This window comes from Oenanthe melanoleuca, chromosome 5 (assembly GCF_029582105.1).
Source record: "Oenanthe melanoleuca isolate GR-GAL-2019-014 chromosome 5, OMel1.0, whole genome shotgun sequence".
Taxonomy (NCBI): domain Eukaryota; kingdom Metazoa; phylum Chordata; class Aves; order Passeriformes; family Muscicapidae; genus Oenanthe; species Oenanthe melanoleuca.
In genome coordinates, this window is record NC_079339.1 from 31,838,889 (window position 1) to 31,845,476 (window position 6,588).

Sequence of the window (6,588 nt, forward strand, 5' to 3'; positions counted from 1 at the left end):
AAAGGTGTTAAGTCACAAAATGCGGTAATAAATATTTCATTTTTGATTTTTTGCTAGGCTTTTGTGTTTTTAATCATGTTTAGGAGAGTCTGAGGTTATCATGAGAGGTATCTCAAATATATTTGTTACCAGCATGGAGAAGAAAGGCTGGAAAAATCAGAAACAAGCTTGTCATCACATTAATAGAATAATTGAATGAAACTCTGTCTGAGGTTATATATTTCTGCTGATAACTGATATTAGATTTTTGCCAGATTAAACAAAATTTGAAATATTGTCTCACCAGCTTGCATTTCAGAGGTGTGTCTAATACTTGCACTGCCTGAGCTTGAGTTGTGAAGGCCCAGACATGGGATGACCAATGTCGTGTGTGTACATGTACGTGTGTGTACATCCATAACCACAGCAGACCTTAACTCCAGGTATTTAGCTCAGAGCCAGAGAATGGCTTTATTGCAGGAGTAGGTTTAGAAGTTATAGGAAGAGAAAATAAGCTTTGACTCCAATGGGGATTTTTCCTGTGTGAGAATTGCATAAGGTAGCTTTTGAGATGGTTTTACTCCTTTTGTTGTCTTCAGCTGTTTTCAGGGGAAAAAAAATCCAAACCAATACAACAAACCATCAGCTAATGACTGATGAAGAATGTTGATTTGACATTTTGTATACAAATAGCTGGAGTAGAATCATGGTTAAAGGTCTGGCTTTTTCTTAAACAAAACCTCTGACATTTTGAAGCAACTAAAGGAGAGTTTGAACTAGGAAGAGCAATGAGCAATATTAGAAAAAGCAGCCTCTCATCTTCCTCAGTAGCGCTGTTAAGTCAGCAAGAGCGGGATGGGGCCCAAAGAAGAGGGCAGGGGAAAGCTCTGCCTTTATTCCTGGGAGGAGGGGAGTGGGAGAGGACTTGTAATTAGCTAAACTTTCTAGGAAACAAAAATTTCCAACTTCAACATCTGTAAATTTGTAACTCTTCTCCTCCTTCCTTCTTTTTAAAAACTCTGAGTGACAACTTTTACCCTTGGAATGTAGATAGAGGCTCAGCCTCATAGTTAATGTTTAATTTCTGAGCTGAGTAAATGGACCCACGCTGCTGGCGACAGAAGGGAGGATGCCAGTAGAATGGGTGTGAGGATTTATTTAGTAATCGAGTCCTGCTTTGTGGGCGTCTCTCATAAGGCTTTCGTATGAAATTTAGATTATAATTCCCTGCTCGGCTTTGATGCTCTCTGTCCTGGTCAAACTCACATCAACCCTTCAGTCGCATAAGAAGACCACAGCCTGAGTTCCCATTTCCAAATTCTCTGATTTTTGTGGATGCAGAATTTAAGAAGGCAAGATTATTTGTGCTAGCACTTTAAAGGGGAGGCTTTTATTTCTTTTTTTTAAGCAGTGTTTTATTTCCTTGTAGATCTTTTCTCTAGAATTTGAGGAGAAATGTCAGAAATCACATTGGTAGAAGGACAGGGGAGAATTTAGCCATAGTAGATAATTTGTTTTTGTAATGAACTAAGTATGTGCATTGCTGTGTTGTCTTTTATTTTCTTTCTTTTTCCTCCCCCTTTTGGTCTGTGCTTTCCATGAGATGTCTTGATGAAATCCAAGGTACAATATCGTGCAGAGATTTCTCCGTCTGAGATTTTCTGTTTAGCGTGGAAGGTTCCGATTTTGGTATTTTTAAGAACTGCTCAGCTGTCAAAAGCAAACAAAACGGGAATAATGTTTTGACAGTGGTATAGTGTTAAAGAAAATACTCGAGTCTGAATAAAAATTGCTTATGCTGTGGGAAACGAAGGGTAACAGAAGAAACACCTTTTGTTTACATACACACATGTTTATAATCCCAAATTTCCATTTCGCCGAGCGGGTCTGCGTTGGGAGTTGTAGTCACCATAAATGAGGGATTTTTCTTCCAGATTTTGCTGCCTTTAAGGCGAAGAGAGGAGGGGAGCGCACCTCCGGCAGCGCTGCCGCCCGAGCCCTGCCCGTCGCGGCGAGCGGGCACCGCAGGGCCGAAGAGGAGATGCCGGGGGGAGCCGGGCGCTCCCCACCTTTCACTCATAGCCGCAGACAGAGCGAGGGAGAGACAATTGCCCCAGACCAGGTTTGCGAGGGTCGGGGGGGGCCGGGAGGGGCCGGGGCCGGGGCGGGCCGGGCGGGGGAAGGGTGCGGAGGGGGAAAGGGCTGGACCCGCTCTCCCTTGTAGGTTTTGCTCATCGCTCCAGCGGCTCTCCCGGCTTCCCGAAGGGACCGAGGGTCTGCCGGCGGCGCCTTTGCGGGGGTCGATGCGGAGCCACTAGCCCCACTATACGCCTGATGCGTGTGCTAGGAAAAAGCCCATGGAGCCGGGCAAACGCCCGAATCTTTTCCCCGGGCACCACCGCGTCCCCGCGCTGCGCGGAGCGGAGGAGAGGCTCTGATGCGCGGAGCGATGGCTGCGCCCCACGTCTCCCCTGCCACATCCCTGGGCTCAGCCGGGAGGAACGGGGCCGGCCTTTTACCTCTCCTAACAGCGCTTGGGGAAAAACCGACCCCGCTGGAGCCGCGCGGGAGCGAGCCGGGCTGGGCAGGACCGGGTGGGATGAGGGGCGGCTGAGGGCAAGGTTTGCAGGCAGATTTTAATATTAATAGTTTTGGTGGCGAGAAAGAGACAGACAGAAGGGAGGTTGCTCCTCTGGGCAGAGTCTCTGCGACAGTGATGATGGATGACCCCGCGCGGCTAAACAACTCCTCCCCTTCATCCCCACACGGTGTCAAAGCTACTTTACTTGCAGCTTTAGGAATAAAAAAAAATAAATAAACACCTTCACCTCACTCCTTCCATCGATTTATGGATCATTATGAATCAATTACTGCTCTCAATATTTTAGAATTTGCTTACAAAAAAGGGAGGGTCTGCAACTGGAGGAAAAAAAAAATCTTTGGCTTAGTAAGAAATACAGAATCTTCCTGTATAGGCCTGTGACTAAAAATCGCTGCTAATAATTAGTGTTTAACCATTTTCCAGGGGCCGCATTACTGGGACGGAGTGAATATCTTTGGTGTGCATCTCCACGAGCGCCATTAAAACCAGGGGGTCCCGCAATGCGCGTACAATACGTGCGGTGCGTGCAACCTCGTTGCTTAACTCTTCCAGGAGAAGAAAGAAAGAAAAAAAAAAAAAGATTAAAAAAGCCCAGAAGCAGACTCCATAAGACACCCCCTCCCCCCAAATGCAGGATATGGTGCCGTGAGAGGGCGCGGGGCCGGGGCCGGGCTGCGCGCCCATGGGGCAGGGCAGCGGAGCCCGGCGCGGCGGCTGCGTGCGGTGGGGAGGAGGCTTCAGCAGGGGCAGAAAGTGTGTGAAGTTGGATTTCTCTCGCTTTCTCTGTATTCTCTGTATTTGCAGCAGTGTTTGAGGATCTCAAGGTGTTTCTATGGCTACCTTGTGTATGTGGGAGGGTCATATGTGGGGGTGCCCAAGAGAAAAGGCAGCTCTTGGGTGATCATTTATCAATGTCACCCACATAATGATTCTCTCTGCAGCCTTCTATTGATGAGGATAATTACATTAGCTCAGAGTGACTGATCAATGAAAAACCACCAAACAAAAACTTCTTTACTCTTCTATAATACCAAAAACCGATACAGAAATAAGATAGAAAGGGAGGGTGGGATTTCCCTTTCCTTCTCTTTAGCAATTATTTTTGTAACGAACAAGGGAAAGCAAGGAAGTTTTATCCGATTAGTTTCCTTTTCAGAAGAGGCTACCATTTTGTGAAAATGTTCCCTTAAACCTTTTGGCATCACCCCGTGCCTAGTAAAAGCAAATAGTTATTTAAAATATTAACTGCTGCTTCTTCCCTAGACCCTAAATCCTTTGCTTTTACAGTTGTGTTTTCTGATCGGAGGACGGGTGTTGGAGGGGGAGGGAAGAGCGGGATAGTTTGGAGCTGCGAAGAGGGAAAGGGAAGGCAAATAACTTTTCTTGCGCAATTTCAACTGTCTCTGTTTGTCAGGTTTTCTTTGGTTTTATCACTTCATAAAGTGGCTCTATTAAAGATGGAATGTGGCCTCCCTGAGATGCTGCTCTGTCGGTGAAAGCTTGCAATTAAATTACGGGTTCGTTCTTTCCAGAGTTAAAAATCAATGTTTTCTCAATTAAAGGGAATTTTAATGCTTTTATTGGGAGTTGTTAAGGACGCCGTAAATTTTACTGTAATGCCTCTAAGCTCCGAAGCCCTGCCAGTGGACAGGTTGATATTCATGTTGGTTTTGGCGGAAGAGGTTGTTGCTGGTTTTGTTTTCTCTCTAAAGGGCCTTCTTCAGAAAACTCAATCATTTTGAATAACTGCAAGACAACCCGGTGCGAAGGGGCGGGGGAGCGCAGGCTCTTCCTCCTGCCCTCCCCTCTCCATTTCGTGCTGCCATCAGCTCCGCTCGCTGTGGCAGGGAGCTCTGCCTTGCCGCTCTCCCACCGGGCTCAAGGGCGGGTTTTCCGCCGGTTTTGCTGGGAACGGGGAGACGCTCCAGTTTCGGAGCAGTTTTTGGCCCGGGTCGCTCCCCTCCCGGAGAGGCCGGGGGTGCTGAGCCGGGGCTCCCCTGGGGACAGCGAGCTGCGCAAGGGCTCCCGTTCCGCAGACCCAGCGCTGGGAAAGGAGCGTGTCCGCTCCTTACATTTCTGTAAGCGTCTGCCTGCAGAGGTGGCTACAAGTTAGCCCTGGGACGTAAATGAATGGAAGTCGGAATAGGGCTGGCAGAGACACTTTTCTTTTTCTTTTTCTTTTTTTTTTTTTTTTCCTTGCCAAAATATTGTTTCTTCACAGGCTACTGTCAAGTAAAATCCCCACCAGGAGGCTGATGTTGAACACATTTACACGGGGTTAATTCCCCGAGCCACAGGAGAGATCGTCCCCGGGCCGTGAGATCAGAAATAGGCCCCTATCGCCTGGTTTTGTCCGAAGCGTGTTTAAAATTCCTTAAATTACCTCCATGAAGAACCAGTGCAAACTCCTTTAGAACCAGTGCAAACTCCTTTGATTAAAGCGACTGTCAGACTTCGAGATTGGGAGAGAGAAAACGCAGAGTGGAGTGTATTTATTATTTATACTATAGTCCACTGTGAACAGTTGGAAGGGGAGGATTAGAGAGCGCGTTTGAAAGAGGAGACGAGCGAAAGCGAGAGAGAGATGTAACCAACCCTCTCTGTGGTTTGGACCAGGCTGCTTCATTTCTGCCCCCACCGTGTGCCGAGCTCCCTGCGCCGCCGCCCCAGCTGCGCTCCCCAGAGCGGGGCCGCCAGCTCGCCCGGCCGCTCGCCGCGCTGGCCAGCAGCGTCCCGCACCGCTTGGTGAGGGGCCCGGCCTCAGTAACCCGATCGCTCTGATTTTCACTCGAGTTTGTATTGTTCTGCTTGAGCCTGGTGCGGGGCACTAAACACAGCCGGTCCCTAGGGGAAGGAAAAAAAAAAAAAAAAAAAAAAAAGGAAGCGGACGAGGACGGATGCTTTCTACTCTCAGGCTTGTGTCTGTTTAGAAATACAGGGCAGGGGAGAAAGACAAAGCCATAACCCGGTTCTCACCAAGTAGGTTTGCTCTAGGACCTCCCGTTAATGGGGGAACGGAGCAGTGCAGCCCTTGTATTTGGCTAAGTGGAAGTGAGGAGTTCGTGAGCTTTTTTTTTTTTTTAAATTTTATTTTAATTTTTAATACATTTTTCCCCCCTGTGGCTCTCCAATTCGGGAACATTTTCAAATCTATGAGCCTTGAATGGACAAATACTCGCTATTAATATGGGACATGGACGAGTGGCAAAAAAGCTGAATGGAAACTGTGCGGTAGCTTTAGGAGAAACTAACGATGTGCTTCAGCTCTTGCCATTACAGAGAAGGAAAGAGGGGGAAGCCCCTTCTGATTAATAACTAGCAGGGTAATGTTGAGGGCTTTTTCTGCCCGATTGCCTTTTTGAATTAGAGCCGATTTCTTCACACTTCAATAGGGCCTGTCTCCTTTAAAATGACTGACAGATTTGTTTCTCCTTTTTTCTCTCCCTGAGACTTAATGATGTAAATTTTCTAATTAGTTAAATCACGTTGCTTAAAGGCCTTAATGTTTACCGGGCAAGGAATGATAGCCGCATTCGGATCTCTCGAAATAACCAGCGAAATAATATTAGAGTTTTTACAGCGGGAGGGAGGGGGAAAGCACAGAGGGAGAGATGGGCTGGGGAAATATCACGTAAAATGAGAGCTAAAGTTCAGCCCGGAGCTTCTTCCCTCCTCCCCCACGCCCCCGAACCCGCTTTTATTTTTCAATCAGCTAAGATTTAATTAGGAGCCCCCAGGCCGGACGATCTGATATTTTCTCATTAGTTTCCCATCAGTAATCTTGAGTGTTAGATTGGCTTAAAGGTTGTCAACATTTGACCAATTTTATTTAAGGCAAAGAAATCACGCATTATAGCTCCGGGACCCGAGACCTGAAAATAAATCCTGCCCGGATCAGCGGAACTAACATGCGAAAAAAATGTTGACAATTCATCGTCGTGTTTAATAAGTTGCGTAATGTACGGTACGCGCACGCACACGCACGGAGAGCGGCGCGGGGACACCCG

General features: G+C 47.3%; 1 protein-coding gene across 7 annotated transcripts in view; it reads left to right on the plus strand.

The window, feature by feature from the left end:
- MEIS2 (Meis homeobox 2) overlaps positions 1-52 on the plus strand; it is a 172,866-nt gene extending 172,814 nt beyond the window's left edge. For all 7 annotated transcript variants that reach the window (XM_056492342.1, XM_056492348.1, XM_056492346.1 and 4 more), the window contains one exon: positions 1-52. This exon is cut by the window's left edge and continues 1,401 nt beyond it. The gene's annotated coding sequence lies outside the window, so the exon portion shown is untranslated.
- Positions 53-6,588: the final 6,536 nt, after the last annotated feature.